The sequence below is a fragment of the Hoplias malabaricus genome, chromosome 17 (genome assembly GCF_029633855.1).
Source record: "Hoplias malabaricus isolate fHopMal1 chromosome 17, fHopMal1.hap1, whole genome shotgun sequence".
NCBI lineage: Eukaryota > Metazoa > Chordata > Actinopteri > Characiformes > Erythrinidae > Hoplias > Hoplias malabaricus.
In genome coordinates this window covers 29,704,793-29,727,596 of record NC_089816.1, presented here as the reverse complement: position 1 = coordinate 29,727,596, position 22,804 = coordinate 29,704,793, and the positions used below count along the sequence as shown (strand labels likewise).

The 22,804-nt window shown below is 40.8% G+C and overlaps 1 protein-coding gene across 1 annotated transcript in view; it reads left to right on the top strand.

Moving 5' to 3' along the window:
• The first annotated feature begins 4,206 nt into the window (after positions 1-4,206).
• The window catches only part of LOC136674158 (teneurin-1-like), a 362,280-nt gene continuing 343,682 nt past the window's right edge, over positions 4,207-22,804 (top strand). The window contains exon 1 of the mRNA XM_066650044.1: positions 4,207-4,548. The gene's annotated coding sequence lies outside the window, so the exon portion shown is untranslated. The remainder of the gene's footprint in view (positions 4,549-22,804) is intronic.

Here is a 22,804-nt window from a genome sequence, read left to right as displayed (position 1 = left end):
GAAATATATTTATTGTACTGCGCTGTCTTTTAAGGCTTTTAAACCACTTTTTAACAGTTAGAGATTGGTTATTTTCCACTTTGGATGGCAATAATGGCAATAATCATTTAATGATGTAGACTGTAGAATTATTAAACACTGCATAGCCAAAGGTTTTTGTACAAATGGGGGACACTACTTTTGATTCAGTAAGAGCTTATTCTCTATCTGTGAAGGCTTAACACTAATTGTTGGAATATTTTGGTGAGGATTTGATGGCTTTCAACCAAGCACAGATTTATAAAGCCAGTTACTAACTTTGTAGTTTAAACTGCAGTTGTTTTCAGCATTTAACATCATGTATTTCTATTAAGATTTAACATACGTGTGCACAATTTAGGATTTATGAATTATTAAATAACAGACTATCTGTATCAACGTTTCAGTGTATTGTAACACTTAAAAGGATCTTTTCTACATGAGGTAACAGATTGTTTTCCCCCAGTTCTCAAGCCATTATAGTGTACCTGAGCTCTCAACCACCTACTACTCCCACCTAACCTCATTCAGTCATCTCCAACCTATCCCTGTCAGTTCCATCCCCTTAAGCTATGGCAGATTCAACAGCATTTGGGCTGGGAGTTGTAAGTCCATTGATCCGCAGTGTGTCTCTGAGGACTGTCATGGAAGCCTGGTGGGTAAGCTCTAAGCTGTGGGCCACCTTAGCAATGCAAAAAATTCAATCCCAAGTTCGCTGAGAAAGATTTATGTACTCAGAAACTGTAAAACCCCATTACGCAAATGCGTATCTAGGACAAATGTACATCTGAGGATATTTCAAACATGATACCCAAGATTTCTCTCCCTCCTGAAAGAAATATTAGAACACAAAGTTTTGTGAGCAGAGAAATTACAGATAACAAACAAACAAACAAAAGAAACCTAAAAAACTTCTAATTCTAACTGGAACTATAGAACAACAAAAATGCATATAAACAGCTATAATAAATAATTATCTGTAAGCGCTTATCCAGTTCAGGGTCGCGGTGGGTCCAGAGCCTACCTGGAATCATTGGGCGCAAGGCGGGAATACACCCTGGAGGGGGCGCCAGTCCTTCACCGGGCAACACAGACACACACACATTCATTCACACACTCACACCTACGGACACTTTTGAGTCACCAATCCACCTACCAACGTGTGTTTTTGGACCGTGGGAGGAAACCGGAGCACCCGGAGGAAACCCACGCGGACACAGGGAGAACACACCACACTCCTCATAATAAAATATTGGTATTTGCATTAAGTAAGTACATGTAAATGTTTTAGTAAATGTATTACAACTATTCTTTACTTTGCTATGTTATTTTTTTAGTAGCTTAATTCTAACACTAAGTCCATGTTTAAATTCTTCTCTTGCCACTAACCAGCCTTTTCACTTAGGGCACTACAACCTTGTTTTCTGTTTCTTTTTAGGCCACAAACATGTTTCGGTCATGGAACTATAGATTCAGTGGCCCTCTGACTTTTCTGAACAAAATACCTGCTTTACACCCTCTTCTATTTCTTAAGCTTATATAAGCCTCAACAAATCATTTCAGAAATGGTCAGCATTATTATTGGTTTCAAATTATAATGCACCAAAAAACTTACCTGCCTGCGAGTTTACTCTTGTTTTTCATGGAAAATGATTGCATTCATTCTTTTTGAGTGGTGCTTAATTGATTTAGTTGTATAACATGTGGTAATAAATGTAGCACAAACTGATAAATTAAGTTAGGGCAGTCTGCGTCAAGGCAATCGTTCTCAATAAAGCATGGGAGTAAACACCATTATTGAGTTTTACCAGGCACTAAAACCACATCAACCTTTCATCAAATTGATGTCAGAATGTGTAGTTTAAATAAAGCAAATACAGCGCTGGACTCTGGGGAATAAAACGAGCCAAGGCTAAAATAGCTAAACTGAGTTTTAATGGTATTAACAACAAATATTCAACTGAACAGTGCAGAAATGTTGTTTCCTACACAGGAATAACCAGAGCTTGCTTTTCAGTAACACCACCAAAAGAAAAAATCTTCTATAGGGCTTCACCACTGGATTGTTTAATACTTGCTAAACTTACTAAAACTTCATGTTTTTAATATACATTTTTTTATTATTTAAAATTATTTAAAATATTGTGTAGGGGGCGGCACAGTGGTGCAGCAGGTAGTGTTGCAGTCACACAGCTCCACGGACCTGGAGGTTGTGGGTTCGATTCCCGCTGTCTGTGAGGAGTTGGTGTGTTCTCCCCGTGTCCGCGTGGGTTTCCTCCCACAGTCCAAAAACACACGTTGGTAGGTGGATTGGCGACTCAAAAGTGTCCATAGGTGTGATTGTGTGTGTGTCTGTGTTGCCCTGTGAAGGACTGGCGCCCCCTCCAGGGTGTATTCCCGCCTTGCGCCCAATGATTCCAGGTAGGCTCTGGACCCACCGCGACCCTGAACTGGATAAGCGCTTACAGATAATGAATGAATGAATATTGTGTAAATGTATAGACTCTACTGTAAATTTTACCGTTTTACACAGAGCTACATTTGTACCTTAGAATGAACATCGCCCATCCATTTAATCACCCATGGGCCTTCAGAGTGCTTGCATAGCTACAATGTAACTGCTTCAATTTTCTACAGAGATTCCTTATGAAATATAAATGCACTTTCACTGTTGTGTGAAAACTTCAGAGGCTCTTGCCCTTTACTGTTCGGGAGAACACTGGGGCTATAGCTCTTCCATATCATACTTTGTTTTCTCATCATTTTTTTTCCCCAAGGCAGAGACACCTTGCTCATCAGTGCCCTGCAATCCACACTCCTCTTCCACACTAAAGCAAGCTAAAGTGTATCAGCATCTGAATGTGATGATGATGAGGAGGACATGGCGATAATGACTGTGATTAGGAGGAGGGTGTAGCAATTAGTGGACACGAGCTTGAGCATCACTCAAGAGTACCCAGTTTCCACATGGTGTTTTCAGGAAGACACTTGAGCCACTTTAAAAACAATGTGAAGTTCTTATAACCCTCAATTCAGCCTGCACGAGGGCAAGGTCATGTGGAAGTAGCGTTAAAGTAGATATGCATTACTTTCACCTTGTAAGTAACACATAGCCAGGGAGTTTTCATTCATGTATTGTGGGTATCCAAAATGATTCTGTGGACGTGACACATGTACAATGAAATGTCTTATGTTTGCAGAGAAGCCTTCCACGCAGAAAACTAAACACATATAAATATACATATATATCCTCATCTCCACTCACCATAGGGGAACACTTTGTAGTTCTACAATTACACACTGTAGTCCACCAGTGCTCTGCATACTTTGTTTGCCCCATTTCAACCTGTGCTTCAATGGCTAGGACACCCACCATGGAGTGTGGTGGATCCTACTCAGCACGGCAGGAACATGGATGTGGTGGTTGTGTGTTATGCAGTTATGCATGCATCAGTGTCACAACCCACCAAAAATATCCAGCCAGGAGTGTCCTGTGGGCAGCAGTCTGTGATCAGTGATAAAGAATGACGTGATGACCAACGCAAACTGTCGTTGTCACACAGCTTCAGGGTCCTGGAGGTTTGAGCCCCAGATAAATTAAGACCGTCTGAAGAGTTCGGTGCATTTTTCCTGTGTTCACTTGGGTTTTATCCAGGTGCTCTAGTTTCCTACCACAGTCCAAAATCCTACCTAGTCGTATACCACCTGGACTTTATATATTTATTTATTTATTTTAATTTCTACTGTGTTTAAGATGTAAAATGCAGCCATTAAATACAAATAGAGAAATTATCTGTGAACTGATAAAAGAGAGAGAAAAAAAGAGATATGGACTGTAATGTTTTACAAAGACACTCGAATATGGCCACTGGAATTGAATTTGACACAGGGACAGTGAGTGAAAAAGAGCGAAAATAATGTATGATGCGCCAATGTATGTCACCAAGTTACCATAAATATTTATCCACACTCTTAAGTGCACTAAATAGTCAGGCAGGCTTCCGGAACATCCAAGAAGGTCGGTCTGTCTCTCTCTCTCTCTCTCTCTCTCACACACACACACACACACACACACGTAAACGGAACAGCACACCACCCCCCCTCTCGTTTGGACTGTGGTATATTCCAGAGATGCTGATATAGCTTGTATGAGAGCTTGTCTCCGCAACAGCAGGCTCTCTCCGAAGATTTGCCGTTTAGCCGTGGCTCACGGGGGGAGAGACGACATATCCTGAACGCCTCGTCCCCCTTCAGTTATCTTCAGTAGTGCTACTTTGCTCAGTTTCTCTGTGCTGCGTGTCTAACCCCCCCCCCCCCCCCCAAAAAAAAAACAGACAAGCCCTAAAATCTACTGTATGGCAGTCTGAGGACGCTACGCGGGTAGATAGAGCTCTTTCGCGCCTCCGCTCTGAGGGGATAAACTGAGAAGGAAAAATAAGGCTGAGAGGGATTTTATATGGTGATTAGAAGTGAGCCGGGTGGACCAAATGGAATGGGACTAACCTGGTATGACAACAAACCCGAGAAAAGGTAATGCCGGCTTGTTTCGGTCTCCTTCGTTTGTGCTAACGGCGTCGGGTTCAGGTTTAGGTGCCTCGCGCGCCTCACATGCGCGCGGAAACATTACTGTGAGGGAACGTAAACACCAGCGTAGCTTCTCTTGAAATGTCCGTATATATGTTTACTTGTATTATGGTCTGGTGTCGGACGAAGGTCGGCGTGTGGTGGCGGACACCAGTCCTGGCATTTTATTGAGTTTACTGAGGCACTGTGGTAGTCTGAGGAGGGCGGTTTTCGCGGTCTATTTCACCTGTCACGGTGAGGGGGGGAAAAAAAAGTAGTAACCCGCCTAGGACGAGTTCTCCTAGCTCGTCCTCGACAGGGAATCGAAAACATCTCGAGACACAGAACTTAGACACAACACTGAGGGAGAGAACTGGGCAAATGTGTTCCTTGTTGTCATTGTGTTCACTGTTTTTGGGGTCGATGTTAAAACGACGACGGCGCGTAGCAGGACTCCGGTGACACACTTCCCACGAACTGATAACACTTTTTATTTGATCATTTTGTTCATTTTTGGGGCCTTTTTATCTTAGACAGGGTAACAGTATGTAGCCTTCTGTTTTTTTTTTTTTTTTAATTTATTTTTATTTATATATTTATTTGTTTTTTTACAATGACCTCTTGTTAATTTGACAAAAGAGAAATCTCTTGGAGCAACAAGCCACGGAAACTTTGCCTCTCCGTTATTTTAAACCTCTGTGAATTGGCATAAACTTGTAAAAATGTGTTTTAAATTCCAGGTGACATTAGCATAGGGTTGCCTTCTTCATATTTGACCAGTCTGTTTAAGAACGAGTTTTCTGTGTTTACTCACAGTACTGATATTTTAAATGAAATGAAACACACATACCTTCGAATAAACTGGCCTGTTCCATTAATCTAATATCAGTGTTGTTTTATTACTCAAAATGTATTTTATTTCTAAGCTGTGTGCCCATATTATGTAGAAATTGAGATACTATTTTTTTTTCTTGTCTAATTTATACGTCACTTAAGCTGAGTTTCCCGTTAAAGGTGTGCTGTTTGCCTGAATGATAACTTGGCTGTTGTGACTTTGGTGACCCCTCTGTATTAACCGATTTAAGGGCAGTGTTGAGCAAGGGGACATAAGGGTAGCTTATGTCTCCTTCACTTGCGTTTCTTGTCTGCACAGTACCCTACGTTTTGGATGTTAACTCTTGTATCACATGCATCAGGCTGTCAGTCTGCTTCTAAGTGGTGCTCTGTGAGTCAAACACTGGCTGGTCTGGCAGTCCTTTCACTGTGTAGTGCCCATTGCACTTTGGCTGAAAAGGGAAAAAAAAAAATATATCATACCTCTTGTTACTCACTTCTGCCAGTGTCTTGTACCTAAGAGGTAGGCCTGCTTATTTTCCCGTCAACTGGTTGAAAACCATGCATTTGCACTGAGTTACCCATGTTTGTCTTGTGTTTTGTGTCCTTTTTGGCAGTAAGGTACTAGCTGAGTTTTTCCTTCTTTAATCCAAAGTGAATTTAGCTATTTTGGGCTATAGCGTGTGTTTTTAATTAAACGATAAAACAATCCGATAAATCAGCCCTGTTCTGTCACTATGGTATTCTTTTCAAATGTTTTTGTTTGCAGGGAATGAAGTGGCATAGCTGTGCCTTCCTTCCTCATCTCCAGTCCCCTGAATTAATTGCGCTGATAAAAACCGAGACAATCTGTTGCTGCTATTTGTGATTAATAGATGAGCATCTGTGCTTGTGTACTGTATACCACCTACTCATACACTCTCAGACTGAATTCTCCCATTGTTCCAGGGAGGAGCAGCCTGTAAAATAGAAGACGGCATATGCAAGCAAGCACTGGCAAAAGGAATCGGAGGGCCTTTTATTGCCATAATACAAGACTTAATGGAATCATCCATGTGAGGACATGCCATACTGTCTGCTTCATGTTTATCAAGGAATACTTATTTGCCACGACTCTTGTTTAACAATAAATTGGGTATTAAACGTGAATTATAACACATACCTGCAAATATGCACCTGTCAACACTTGCATGTCACTAGTGTTACCAGCTGTAAGACGCCCGCACTATTTGGCACTTTTCTATTTTTGTATAATTGCTGTATGTGGTCTTTGTAGAATGCGATTCACTTTAATAATCACAGCGTCAGTGTTTGTCGGCAAACATGACTAACCCCGGCTAGTGGTGCTCGCAAAAAAAACGGCTCTTACAGATGTTGCCAAGAGAGGAGTTCTGTGGAGGTGTACGTGGAGTAGCGTGTTGAGATTCTGAGGCTGCACTCGGCGCTAAGCAGACTCTTGGCTGTCAGCTCTTCTCCTGCAGAGATGCGATGTAGCGCCTCGTGCATGCCGTACAGTGCCAGCCTCCGGGCACCACAACCGCCTTGAGTGAGTGGTTGACACTTCTCTGGCCTTTATCCAAATGGAGGTGTCTAAAGTGGGGCATTGGACAGCGCTGTTGGAACACGCATAGCAGCTGTGTCCTCAAGAGTTCTGACTGGATTTTGAATCCTCCATAGGATTTCCAGTCTTCCTTTAGACTTTTTATTTTGTATGATTTTTGCATTCGTTAAAAGAATAAAACACAACTTAGCTTTCAGTGACAGCAACCATTTGTGTTACATTTTTTTTTTTTGAGACGATGCATCAACCAGTGATTTGGCAAATTGTGGAGGAAATTCCCCTCCAGGAAAAATGTAGAAAAACAGAGCCATTTGTTTGGAGAGCCATATGATCTCCATTAGGATTATAGCACTGGTTCGTTTGCAACAGTTCTCTAGCACCATGCTGCTTCTCTCTTGGCCACCCAGCTGAGCTTAAGCAGGGCTTGTGGTTTGTATTTGGATGCAGAGCCTCCCAGGGTAGCAGTAGCACAGCTGTCTGCTAGCCAGCGTACAGTTCCTTTCACCACAGGATTCAGTACAATCCAATGCCCCCGGTCGATATGGAGACATTTCGCCACAGGGGCTGGCCATGGGTGGAGGTTCTGGCCTTGCCTTGGCTATTAAAAGTCTCGCAGCACTGAAGCTGTTGTGGTTCATTGACATGCATTTTCACCCCATTTCTTAGGCATTGTTTTAAAGATGACTTATTCCTACAGACTGACAGCCTTTGCCCAGATCAGCAGCACAGTGGCAATAAACATACTGACATTTCATGGTATTTCAAACAGGTGCTATGATGGGCAGTGTCATTTTAAATTGCCTTAAAAGAAAAACAAAAACAAAACCTTTTCAGCATATTAGCACATTAATTTGGGAACCTGGAGTGTCTGCAATGTCAGAAAAAAGGCTACTGTACAGGTACATTATAGTTCATTAAAGGTACAGATAAATGTATCTTAAAAAGGTACAGGAGTGGTTTTAGAGTCCAGTTGTGTTCCCTAAATTAAATTTTATTTTTTTAAGTTTTCATAATAGAACTGTTAACTATCAATTGATCAATTAAGTTATCAATTGATAAACAATATGAAACAAGTTGTAGAAAGTCAATGCAAGTCAAAGATTTACAACGAATACTGAATATGGTACATTTACGTTCCCTTAATAAAGGTGATGTTTTATCTGAGAGTGTACAACACACAAACCGGTGAATAAAATAAACCAGTCAGTATTTTGTGGTCTGCCTGCATGGGATAAATCAAGCTGTTCTAATTTTGTCCTGCATCATATATTATATAGTCCTAATGCCATTTTTTACTTTTAACCCGACCCCTTAATTTCAGGTTTTACCTTGACCCTTGGAACTGAGTTGAAGTGTGTAGGTGTAGTGGTTACAAAATGGGACAACCCTTCACCTGCTTGGTACATCATAAGTTGTCGATGACATTTATGTAAACAGGAAACACGTTTTACTAAATTAAAATATGCAGTCCTCAGATGTCTATAGGTCTCCTCCTGCTACTGTGTACGGCAAATTGGAGAAATGCAAGAAAACACGGACATTTCATACATTAATTGATCAAATAAAAAGAGTGCTCTTTTACCAAACAGCTAGCCATGCTCTGTAGGCAACTCTGGCACTCCGCAGTGATCTCAGAGGAGTGCTGCTGCTGTGCAATGTAATTGCTTCACCATTTAAGGTGGTGGAAATTTAAAAGCCAACTATTGAGACATAAACATTCTGATAATGATGTTTTATGAAGCAAAGGGTCATAATATGTTTGATGCATCATTAAACTACATTAAATACCATTGCAATATTAGTTTTTAATGAAAAAATACATTTGAGGGTTTATTTATATGGTTCACTTGGCAGCCATCTTGCTGTTGATTCATAAGGCATGCTTCTGAAGGACCATGTAGCCCTAACACTTCGCTCGACCCCACTATTGGAACAAGAATTGAAACCTTGGGCATAGGGGTAACGGGTGAAATGGGATTGGGCCGTAGAGTGCAGACACTGTCCAGCCTCGTCGTCTGAGTATCTCCAATCACAGAGCTGGACCCGCCTTTACACCAGAGCACAAAAATGTGAAACAAACAAAACATGTCCTGGTAAATAAGTATAATGTGTACATTTAATGAAAAGAAAGATAGATAAAGGGACATTGAAACTTGCCGTTTTGAGGGTGGTTGTTTAGACAGTGGAGAATTGTGCTGTGGTGTTTAATATTTCCACCAATGCATGTTTTATTAAGACCCCAGAGAACTGTCAAGTTGTGGAAAAAATGGGTAAAATATGTCCCCTTTATGCAGCATATTCTTGACCTGAAATGTGAGAGCTTACTAAATACTAGCTACTTATTTTTAGCTGTTCCACTAAATGGTTCAGGTTTTGTTCTCACTAAATCTAAGAAAATTATAGCAAGTGATTATATGCTGTATGCAGGCAATAATGCAATGACAGATGGCAATTTGACCCTTCATTTAGCTTCTGCTTTTGGTTAAGTTTGCAGTGTCTGCCAAGTTTAGAACACAGCATGTTTAAAATGGAGCTTTCACTGACAAATGTAGAAGCTTTACTCTATAGGAGCAATACTTAACTTATTTTAAAAAAAAAAGTAGGTAAAAAGGTCTCTAGTGTGCTACATACATAATACATTGGTATCTCTGCAGTCTAATAGCTCTGAAAGTGCAAAGATAAAAGCTAGCGCCTACAGATGAAAAGTGAGAAGTCGCAGCAAATACAAATCAATGTAGATTATATGGAAATAAAGGAGTGTCACTGTTCCTGTGCTATATACTGTGCCAATGTATGATATAAATTAATTATAAGTGTAGCATTTAGCAGGTCCTTTTAATTTGTTTAGGTTAGTGGAGATAGTTAGCAAACTGCCTGGCTTCTCTCATAATGTGAAACCAGCCTCAGAGGGGTCAAGTCAATTGAAACAAATTTCTTGGAAGGTTTTTACATTTCTGGGCCTGGATTGGCCAGTTCTGGGAATAACAAATCAATGTGTTTTTGTCTAGGAATGGAATCCTGTTCATTTTTCATTATTTGTAGTATTTACACAGATGTTGTAGTTGGCAAACTTAGCTACATACACTGAAGCAGACATAAACAATGCTATTATTGATAACGTGGTATTGTGCACTACTTAATGTATTCATTCATTTATATATTTATTTACTTAGAATTTCACTCTCTGCTCCAAACTGTGGGGGCTGATTGACAAGAACACTATCCACCCAACTCTGCAGCATATTTAAAATTCCCCTGTGCTTAATTGCAGTTTGTAAGCTATGATTGGACAATAAATAATTAAGGGGGGGGGGGGGGGTATTGTTAATTCACTCTGTTAAGAGCAACTGCTAAAATGCAGGAGTGTGTGTCCGAAGATTAATGGTACGGGCTAATTCAACTTTTAAAAACATTTATATTGCAAGAAAATAGTCAGGATTGCAATACCATAAGCATGCTTCCTGCATCCTTGCTTTAAGTGTATTTATGCCTCTTTGTGCAAGGTGTGTTTGCCAAAATATCTCTGAAAGCTGTCCAAGATGCTTAGAGAGTATTCAAAGGGGAACTGATAGGTTGCACCTGGCTCTGACACTGCATTTCAGGAATGATCCTCGTACCCTGCCGGTGAAGTCCAAAGGGGCGGAACAATCCGGAAATGAAAACTGTTATTAAGGACATGCTAATGTGCCCGCTTGTGGCATTATTGAGCAAAAGCAGCTTGCCTCCTCGTCCACTATGCCTCTAATGGAAGGTGGGGGGGGGGGCTGCTGCCTGCTGACCTAATGCTTACTCAAAGTAATTGGCAACCCTCAGATGAAAATCACTGTATAATTGCTATTGTAATGACCGTTGTGGTGTTTGAAATTGTCATGTGATTGATTTTTTTTATTATTATGTGGTGCATTTCCATCACTAAATACGATGCCACCTAGGGTTCCAGTCTAGCTGTCATTACAGTTCATTTTAAATGAAGCCCAGTCCATGCACCGCTTCTTTAATGAATGCCATTAACTTTAGGGGGTCATGGCTGTTGATTCACGCCTTTGTTTTTTTGGCTTTAGAATGCAAAGCAAATGCAAAGTGTGTGTGGGTTTTTTTTTTCTTTCTTTCTTTCATTCAGCTGCTGCTTTTCCATTTTTACTCTACAGACCTTCACTGTTGCTATGCGGTTGATTTGCATCGGATTTGACCTGAGAGGCTGCACTCAGCCCATTCCTCTTACACAGACAGCTTGACCTGCTTTTGTATGAAAAGGTTAGCATATTTCTTATTGTGTAATCTTGAAGTATATTGTGTTATATGCCTCATGTTTATGGTCCGGGTTGGAACACTGCAATAGTGCCCAGAACCTGTGATTAATGTCAGTAACTTTCGTCATCGTCTCCTTGCTGATGAATTATTGAATAAGCTAAGTTGAGGAAAATGCTGAGCGATCCCACGTACCCCTGGCATTTCTTTTCACCACCTCCCCTCCACCCCCTGCCCTTTGTATGTTCCCGCCAAGCAATAAGATCACTTTTGTTATCCCGTATTGCAATATTTATGATTTCTCATTTTATGAACTATACCCTGTGGCACTGCATGCTCTCTAGCCCTATTGATTTGTACTTGCTCTAGAACTGGGCTTAAAATAATGCACTGCATGAAATTTGTGTGCACTGCCCGAGCTGAAGGGTGCTGTGCAGAGCACACCAAACGATGTTTGTCGGAGTGGTGATGTGGCGCCCTCGGCCATTTTGGGATGGGATTACTCCCTCCGTGGCTGCGGCGTGCCTGAGAATCTTATCATACCTGTGTGTCAGCCGAATGGGAGGCTTGGTGGCATCCCTTCATTCCATGAGAATAGCCAGGCATGTCACATGTCACTTGTTACCCAGAGTTCATCTACAGTCATCCACCCTCCCTCAGGGCCGACTGCTGTGCCTCCTGTCTGCACGGTTGCCAAGTTTAAACACTTTTTCCCCCCCTTCGGACTCGCCTCTTTTAAATTACTGTTTTATGAGCATGGGGAAAAAATAAATAAAAAAACAACACAATTACTCAGTCACTTCCTCAAGCGTTGGCTCTGCAGCTATAGGTGACTCCCATAGCCCCTACCCACACACACACACACACACGCACTTCTAGCACTCATTTGCAATAAGAGAGAAAGACTACTCTGAAGCAGATGGCTTGTTTTCTTCTTCATGTTCTCAGGCGTTGAGTAGCTTGTTGTTGTCATGGTGCAGGGTGCTATTAGGAAGGCGTAATCTATTCATTTGTGGTCTGGGGGTGGAAATCATAAATGATCCTAAGTCAGATGGATTGGCCAAAAATTGGTATGAGGAGGGTGGGGGGGGGAGGGGATCCAATTTATTTTCTTCCATCAGTGCATTAAGAAAGAGTAATCAAGCTTTGACACACGAGTGTAGCCCTGCATTTTGACAGGATTGGCCTGTATATGGAAGAATATCCCGTAGAGTAAGGCTGCCCTATAAGTTGAGCTGGAATAGCAGGGATTTATTTATGTTACACCTCACTGGGTACGTTGAACACTGTGTGCCAGTAAATGACCCTTCATTGTTTATTCATTATACCGTATAATACTGACCTAGCCAGTGTAGCATACACTTGAGGTATGCATTAATTCATTAAGGTATACATTAAAACATTCATTATTTTTTTTCTTTAATTTTCTGTGTATAGCGATGGAGCACAGCAAAAAGGCTTGAGCCCTGTGTTCCAATACGTGTAACAACCAAAGTAAAGAAGTGTGCAGATACATAGACATAATAAGGACTGTAATGAAGGCACTAGAAAAGGACACTACAGCTCTCCAAATAGTGCCATATTAAAGGGAAAAAAAAAAACAATTAGACAGTGCAATATTGGAGGATCCAGTCTTGGATCCCTCTTAGGTGTGAAATTAGCACTGCCCTGTCATTTCATGTTAGGAGCCCTCCAATGCAGAGAATACAATAAACAGTTACTAATCTTGTATACACAGTAGTGAATCTCCTTGATGAACTGCTGGCACTGCAGAGTTGCATCTGCTGGGACCTGTAGCTCCGAATGAAATCAGGTATTAATCAAGTCACTGGACAACTTTAGAGAAAAGAAATCAATTTTTGTTTCTTTCCAAACACATCGGGACATAAATTGGCCATGGCGTTAAAGCACACAGCTTGGCAATACTTGTCAAAATAATTAACTACAGATTCACTGGAGTTGCCATGGCTTTTTCCTCCCACTTCATTCCGAGAGTCTAGGAAGATGTACATTTCCGAAATTTAAGAGTTGGCATGACAGTCGTTCTGTTCAGACAGAGATTGCATAACTGTACATGTTCTGCTCCCAAAAGAATACTCAGTAGTTAGTGTGTGTGTGTGTGTGTGTGTGTGTATATATATATGGGGAAACTGCCTCTTTCAACATCTCCAACATCAATTGAAATTAAGCATAACAATATCTGTAGTAGCAGCTTCTAGAACATTGCTGTCTGGATTGGTTTGTATTCCACCAATTTTTTTGTGAATATATATATGGTTCACAAATGCTGCTCCAAATCATCCCTGTCCCAGTAATTGAATGGTGCTCCATCACTCCAGGAAATACAGTTCCACTGCTACCCAGCCAAATCCTGGGGTTTTATAACCATGTGGCATTAGGCATGGTGACTCCTATGCAGCTTCTACAGAGCATCCCATTTCATTTCATGCTTATCTGTGGTGACTGTACAAGCTGTGTTCATATGTCTGAATCCACAATGAAAGCAATTTGAAGTTGAATTCGCTAAGCATGAATTAATAAGAGTTTCCACAAACACTTGGACATATAGTGTGTGTATATGTGTCGTAGACATGAAATAGTTTGAACATTTTAATACCTCAATTATAGTAGTTAATTATCATGGTGAGTGGCACTGGTGGCGTAGCAGGTAGTGTTGCAGTCGTATAGCTCCAGGATCCTGGGGTTGTGGGTTCAGGACCCACTCCAGGTGACTGTCTGTGAGGAGTTTAGTGTGTTCTCCCTGTCTCCATGTGGGTTTTCTTCCGGGTGCTCCAGTTTCCTCCAACGGTCCCAAAACACATTGGTTGGTGGACTGGTGATTGAAAAATGTCTGTAGGTGTGAGTGAATGTGTGAGTGTGTGTCGCCCTGTGACGGAGGCAGGAACACACCCTGCAGGGGGCGTCAGTCCTTCACCGGGCAACACCTTCACTTACTTTTGATTCGCCAATCCACCTACCAACGTGTGGACTGTGGGAGAAAATCTGAGCACCCGGAGGAAACCCATGTGGACACAGGGAGAACACTGTCCTCAAAGACAGTCACCCGGAGCGGGGCTCAAACCCACAACCTGAAGCTGCGGGACTGCGACACTACCTGCTGCACCACCGTGCCGCCCACTTTTATGTGGAAGGAATACAATTAGCAGCACTAAGTACTCATTTTCATTTTAAACAAAATAGACCTACATGAACAATACATTTGCACAGGCTTATTTAGTTTTTTTTTTGCCTTGGGTAAAGCTGTAAAAGTCCTAATCTGAGATCAAGACAGACATTTGAATTAGGTTTTATTTTTTAACAGATGATCAGTAATCATAACACCTGATTGTTGTTTGTTTGGAAATACATTTGCTGCCTAGACAAAAGGTATTTGTTTTCAAGATGCACGTTTATTTCAGATAGCTTTTAGAGCCCAAAAGGAAATGTGTTTGACTGTTAACAATTTAAGGTGGAACATGGAAGCAGCAAAATATTACAAAACATTGTTTAAAGCGAAAAATGGGTCAGAGCTCCTTTACGTTCTAAATACAGCACCATTTAAGGGGGAACAGAGCTCCAAACTGCAGATTTTTTTAACACTAACTAGAATTTCTTTTTTTTTTTTTGTATGTATGTATCTTTACACTTATATAGCACCTTTCTAGACACCCAAGGGCGCTTTACAATCCACACTGCTCAGAACACTCAATCCACACACACACTGGCGAGAAGTGGCAGCCAAACGCACACAGTGTACTCTCGACCAGGAACGACCGTCCACCTGGAGGACTGCATCGGGCACTAGGGTTTAACCCAGGATAGAGCGCCAATCCATATCTGGGCTCACACACATTCACTCACACATACAGACATTCATTCACGCATCAGGACAGTTATTAGAGAAGCCAATTCACCTACCCTCCATGTTTTTTTGGACTGTGGGAGGAAACCCACGCAGACACTGGGAGAACATGGAAACTCCACCCAGTTGGGACTTGAACCCAAGAACCACTAAGCCACCGTGCCGCCCACTTTTTAAGAGACATCTTGGTTGTAATTAAAGACAAAATGTAATGGATAAACCAGCACACGACAAGAGCATGGCACATACCTTTATTTTCACTTTTGTGCACCACACCATGTGCCATGCTGCCCCTAACACAAATTAAAACCCACATTACATGCTGTGGCCGGGACACTGTTGCTAAATTTGGTTGGATGCTGTATGTGAGTTTTCAAACCATGGTAACCGACCAGAGTTTTAATGTTAATTTAAATTTGAAAAGGTAATATTATCCATGACGAATTTTATATTACAATCATATCGATATTGGTATTTATTTAGATATGATTGCATTTCTGTAAGGTCCCATGTGCTAAATAAGTGCGTCAATATGCTTTAGAAGAAAGTGAGGAGATTTTCAGAGGGGACAGGTTGTTTTGAATTCACTCCAGAGGAGATTAAGCTATTAATTTCTTCTGATGGCATATTTATGCTTAAACTTCCAAGTGGGACTATATGTAAATGTTTCCTGCAACAACACCTTCACCGTAAAGACTGAAACCACGAAACCCCCTTCTATAGAGTGATCTTTGTTAATTATTTCAAGGCTTATTCTGCCATGTTCACAAAATACTATATACTGTTCTGTCAACATAGACATGGTAATATTGGCTGTTTGCATTGATTCCAAACATGTACTTTTACCACTGCATGGAAAAGCACTTGTCTCTTTTAAAGTTTATTTATTTTGTTTAATTGACTTGAAAGCTAACACTGCCTTCATGTTCTCTATGTTCCCTCTCCGTTGTACTGCATCGGGACTGAAGAGAAATCAATTGCGAACTGCAGTTTTGTAATGCTTTCACTAGGAGTGTAAATACACTAGTTTTCTTCCATCTTGAAAATGAGCTTGTTTGTGACATGCACTGTGGTAGCAAAAACGAAGCAGTGTGTGTTACTCAGCCCTTCCATTAGAGTATTGGAGATCTAAATCAATACCCGGATAAATCAATAGCATTTCTCAAATCAGTCTGAGCCTCATCTGCCCTCAGACATTCTTTAAGCAAGGGATTCATGCTTTCCAAATGAGAGGGTCCATGTGTTTCACATATTTAACAACACATGAGCAGGAGAGTGTGGAAGTCCATTTCCACTACTAGAAAACAAGTAGTTCTTTAATAAGTCATAATAATGAGGAACCTTCTTACATTTTAGCATCTGATAATAATGACTTTGAATGAATGAATTTAGTGTTTCATAGTAATCATAAGTATCTCATTATCTGTAACCCTTATCCAGTTCAGGGTCACGGTGGGTCTAGAGCCTACCTGGAATCATTGGACGCAAGGCGGGAACACACCCTGGAGGGGGCGCCAGTCCTTCACAGGGCAACACACACACTCACATTCACACCTACGGGACACTTTTTTTTTTTTGCCAATCCACCTACCAACATGTGTTTTTTTGGGAGGAAACCGGAGCACCCAGAGGAAACCCACGCGGACACAGGGAGAACACACCACACTCCTCAGAGACAGTCACCCAGAGCGGGAATCGAACCCACAACCTCCAGGCCCCTGGAGCTGTGTGACTGCGACACTAACTGCTGCGTCACTGTGCTGCCCTCATATTATTATTATAATAATTTTAATATCAGGATAGTAACTCAGCCCCCTCCAGGGTGTGTTCCCGCCTTGCGCCCAATGATTCCATGTAGGCTCTGGACCCACCGCGACCCTGAACTGGATAAGCAGTTAAAGATAATGGATGGATGGATAGTAACTCAGTGATATTGAGTGTTTTAAGGTTTTATGTGCCTAGTTTTAATTGTGAGAATGCCTCACATATTTTGGAAGTGAAAGGGAAAATACAGCCATTAATTTTAGCAGTTTACCAAACAGTTATAAAATAAATATATAAATAACTGTAATACATTTAAAAAATGAATAATGCTGTGCTGTATTTGAATGTCAGACTGCAGTACTGACAGTCATCCAACACCCGAATCATACATGCGTTGTGGTGGTGCTCTAGCGGTGGTGCTCCTGACCATTGAAGAAGAGACCTTACAGACGGCCTCCTTGGAAACACACACACAAACACGTGTGTTTGTGATTATTGTGATTTTTCTCTTTCCAAATGGCAGAAGTGACCTCAGAAATGGGACCAAACATTTTGTACATTTTTCAGGATTACAAAATAAAATAAATAAATAAAGTTACAAGCTAATCTTTCCTTACCCACAATCCCGAGCGCTAGGGGGCTTGTGACTTGACATGAGCAGCGTAATTGGACGCCTGAGGATTGAATGGATTTTTAATAATGCTGTTGATGTAGCTGAGGACTGTGCTTGTCAAAGGTGTCAGTGCTGTATGTTGGACCATGCATCATGATGAACATGTTTAATCGTTAACTAGATCCTGAAGGAGCAATAGCTCAGTTTTACAACCACAAAATAACAAACAATATTTATGAAATTGATTCTTTATTATTTTTTACATATTTGTTTTAAATCTTGAATGCAACTGAAATGAGGTGAAGAATCAAAAAGACCTCTTGTAACTTTAGCACCATGGAAACTACAGTGTGTCTAGAACTGACCACTTATTCATTTATTTCAAAATGTAAAATAGAGGCAGAGTGGCATAAACTGTGAAATGACTCCATTTAGATCATTTTATGTGTTGTATAATTGTGCTTTTGATTTCAGAAATAGTGTCTGCTACAGCACAGGGATTTTGAAATAGATTTTTAATATTCAAGGCCAAAAGGCCATAGAGTATGCAGATTCCTGTTGGATGCGTCACTATGCTGTATGTATGTATTTTATTTCGCTTCGAGAAGAAGAAGAAGGAAAAAAACAGGTTTAAACCTGTTTTCAGTGCTTTCAGATGCACCAATCACTTGACTAAGCTCACTGCCCACAACTCTATCTAAGGCATTTAGGTGCAAAAGAGAGAATGTAAAATTGCCTGAAAATTCTCATATGGAACAGGTAAATTGTTGCTGATTCTCTATTTATGAGTCATTTCTAAGCATGTTATAGACAGTGTTAGGCTGAATCCTGATCTCAGAATGCTTTATAAATTCAGTATCCACCAACTGGGAGAATTCTGTGGTGGTGGATGTGGGGCTTTCGCACAAAACCCCCCTGCACACATAACACACAATGATACAAAACCCCAAAACAGCCACTACAATTACAAACATGGGTGGATGTGCAGCTATATTATGTACAATGTTCTTATAAATGAATAATATATGGCATTATTTCACATGCCTTAATAAAGTCATACACCCTTTGAAGTGTTATAAATGTAGCTATATCTATTTCTAAGAATGTATGCCATATAATGCATTATGAGTACAGGATTCATAACAAGTGTTACAGTTCTGGTTTAAAATAGTCTTATGAACATATTTTAATTGGTTAAAGAACCTGAATTAATGATTAAATTCTATGTAAAGTGTGATACATGCAATTGTAACTACTTAAGAATTATTTAAAATATTGTGTATAGGTTTATAGGGTCTTATATATGATTGGCCAATTAAAAGGAGAACAAATATATAAACAGAGACTATATAAAAACAGATGATAATGATTTGAGGAGAGCAATGCTGAAATTATTAAGTGAAGTGAAGCATTTCAGAGATATTTTAGATTACTTCGTGTTGTCAAGCATTGAGCTGTTGTTCCCCGTAGACTTGAACAGCTGAATGTGTTTCTGCCTGGAAGCAGATAATCTGGTCGTGTTGATTAGGAAGCGGTTGTGGTGGGTGTCTATGTTTTTTTTCTTTTTCTTTGCCTATGCAGAGACTGAGAACAATTTGATCAGAGGCTTGTGAAAGACAGTGTGCTGGACTCAGCGTTTTCCCTCTCCGTCGAGGAGGCCCAGCACTGGATGCAGCCACACTGATGGCCGGCTGATGAGGCAGATAACGCTCCCCGAGAGCGGGGGAACTGGACAGATTGGATGGGGGAGCTGCAGACTTTGACATTTGCCTTCTTAATGATGTTAAGTCAGCTAACCGACTGCCACGCTGTTTGTGGTGGCTTCAGAACCCGTCAGATCTGTCTGAGCTTTGATCGTCAGAACTTAAATCTATCACTGAAGCTGAACAGGTTGCGGAACACAGAAACACACACTCGCAAACATGTGTGTATGTGTGTGTGTGTCCTCAGCCAAATAATACCAGCTCTTCTGCCGTCTTGTGGGGGTCTTGACCATTGAGGAACAGGGTACAAATGGGCAAAGATAATTAATGCAGAGCAACAAATGGACTAGTCTATAATTCTAGAATTACAAAGTGCTTCTGTGTGGTGCTGAAAGAATAGAAAGTGAATGCAGAAACAAGGAGGTTGTCATAAAAGGACATCCTTTTATTACAGAAACTAAAGGAAAATGACATCTGAATTCCCCAACAAGGGTGAGGAGGTCTATCTTTAGGCTATGGCTGGAACATGGCAGCCATGCTGAAAGCTGCCATATTGGATCAAGGGCAATCAGATTTGCAATAACTCTTGTGGTTCAAAAGGTATCAGCACAGAAATTTAAAAACGTTTGTAGTTCGTTACAGGCTTGCCCAGATCCGAAATGCTCAGCACTACCTGACAATGCTACAGGAAACAGTGTTCCCATGAAGATGGAGCTGAGCATTTAATGTCTTGGCGAGCCTGTAACGAACAACAAAAGACATTGCAAATCTGATTGCGGCAATGGATTTCTGCAATTCTGGTCTTCTTTGATATGCTACATGACCACCTTCACATTGTGAACTCAGTATGGTGGCTTTCAAGATGGCTGCCATGTTCTGGACATGGCCTAAAAAATCTATAACTTTATATATGTAAAGTCTATGTAATTTCGTCTTAATCATTGGAAACAGGACAATAAGTGTTTGTGTGTGTTAAGCTACTTGAATAGCATAGGCTTTGATTACACTTCATTGTCTGTTTCCGACGGAAAGGCAAATGTTTTTTACATTTTCATAATACAAATAATAAAACAAACAAACAATAAAATAGTGATGTGAAAGGTATCGTTCCCGTGACAGTTATTGGAGAGTGTATAAGAGAAATGTAATGGGATTTTTCTTGTGACAGTTCAGGATCGCTTGCTTGATAACTGACTCGGTAATCAAAGACATTTCTTACTTTGACATTAAGCATCCTTGATCACTGAGCTTTGCTCTCTTGAATTTTAACATCACTGCCCCGGATAACCATGATGGTGCCATACGATTTCAAAGATCGCAGTATGCCCAGAGGTACTGGACTCATCAGCTCGCCGCTCACACACAATGTGCTTTGTACATCTGTGCATTAACCTTTAAACCTGGCTTCCTTGGGAAAAGAGAGATTCCAGGAGAGGGGAAAAAAAAATTCGAAGATGACCAAAAAGAAGCAATGGTCCAGCCACTGTGATTTGTTCTGTACTGTCTCTCCATGTCTATTACATGTCAAAACATGTGAGAGCGAGGAAATGAAGCGGAGGATTGCAGGGAGTGATACATGCTCGTGCCGATGCCTAATCCGACCACTGTTGCTCCAAATTTTTTTTTTTTCTTCCTCACGTCCATGTGATTACAGACCTGTCCAGCTGTGAAAAGTCAGGCTGCGTGAAAGGATTGGCATCCATCGAGGAAGCAGGCGCTGGCTGGGTTTAGCAATTAATTGCATCTTTTTATCCTTTCGGTAGGTGCAGTGCTTTCGCTGATTTATTTCCAGTGAAAGCCTTGTTTGTTATCCACAGCCTAGTGGAGGGTCTGTTGTCGGGGTGCCAGGCTTGATTTGGCCTCATCACATGGTCCGATTGTTGCAATGGACTAACTGTGGCAACAGCTTTCCTATTAACCACACATCAGAAATGAAGAAGACACAGTAGAAAAGAAGGAGATGTGGAAATACAACAAACAAACAAACAAAAAAAAACTATTACGGAGATGATGGTGTTTTTTCCCCTCAGGCTTTTGCAAAGCTATTTGCATCTAAGACTGTTCACCAGAGCTCCAGGTTGAAATCGAAAAACATTTACCTTGCAAACTGAGAGAAGACTCGTAGGGAAAGTGCTATCAGCTTTGTGCTTGTTGAGCTCAAAAAAGAGAGGATCCTAAAATAGATCATATGAAATTTATAAGATTCAAAAAAAAAAAAAAAAAGAGGAAGGAAGCTCCTTTCGCTGTAAACTAGATAGGACTTCTTAGGGGGTCTTTCTTCTCCCTGGGCTCTGAATAAATTGAAGCTGTTCTGGATCCCACCTAATTCACTTTGCTTTGAATGCCTCCCATCTCCTGACATATTATTCCATAAGCAGCAAACAGAACTCTACAAAAGCGAGACGAAGACGCTTCACAAAGAATGGTTTAGATTCGTCTTCCATCTGTTATTTGTTGTTCCTCCAAAAATAGTAAGGATCTGTTGCTGTTTGCTTTGATTTTTCTTTTGATTAGTTTTTAAGGAGCCCATCTCCATCTGGCCTCCGTTTTCGATCTATTTCTGTGCCCCTGGCTGTTATGTGTTGACTGCTTCCTAGTGCACGTACAACAGATCTGCCTGGGCTGCTGCAGCACATTAGAGGAAGAGGTAAGGTGAAACAGGCAGATCTTTGCTAGATGAAATATATCCAGTTTGTAATTCCTGTTGGACTACTTCAAAATAGCTGTTAGAGTGAATTATGCTGCCCATGAATGTCATCATTTCTGAAGCGATACATCTTTGTTCCTTATATTCATGGCTAATTTGCAATCCTTGGAGAGCATACAGTTATTACAGTGCTTTCTTTGTTAGTCAACATAAACACACACTGCATTATGTTGCTTCCCACAGAGCATCCACAAATTATGCTGGAACCGCAGGGTCTTTTTGCAAGCCCCCTCATGGCCATTCCATCAGCAGACTGGAAATTAGTTTGGATATTTTTTAATTAATAGAATCAAACAAAAATATTTTTCCTGTAACAGTGTTGTCTGATTATATATGACTTCTGCATGAGAAATGTTTTGAACTTATGTTGAGCTGCTAGTGAGCAATGAGGAGTGAAAAGGAAAGGATTAGTGTTCCATCATTGTTAATCCATTGATAAAACATTAATATTACATTATTAAAATGCATGCTTCCAACAAAGGATGTCCTCCAAAATGAGCAGGAAATGTGTTTTATTACTACTAAGGTCAACTTATTCTCCTTTGCTTGAGAAACATGTTTACCGCATTGTGATGAATCACATTTCAGTTGATACCAGTGAATGATACCAGCTTGACATGGCAGAGACGTACCAGCAGTGATGACTGGTTCCCTCAGAGAAACACAGAGGCCAGTGTGTGCAGATGACCAGACTCCTCAGAGCTGCACTGAGATATCACTGCAGCATATGATAAGAAGAGGCGCATGGTCTTCAGTGTGTGCACAGCTGTCCTGGTTTTGCTTGAGATGCCACCCCCAAAGCTGCTCAACATGATCCAGCAGACACCTAATGTTGTGAAATGTCACAGAAAGGCAGAGGTAGCTTTGGCCTAACCACTCTGCAGGCAGCCCTGGAGTGAATGAAATACAGTATACCACTATATTTGGTGGA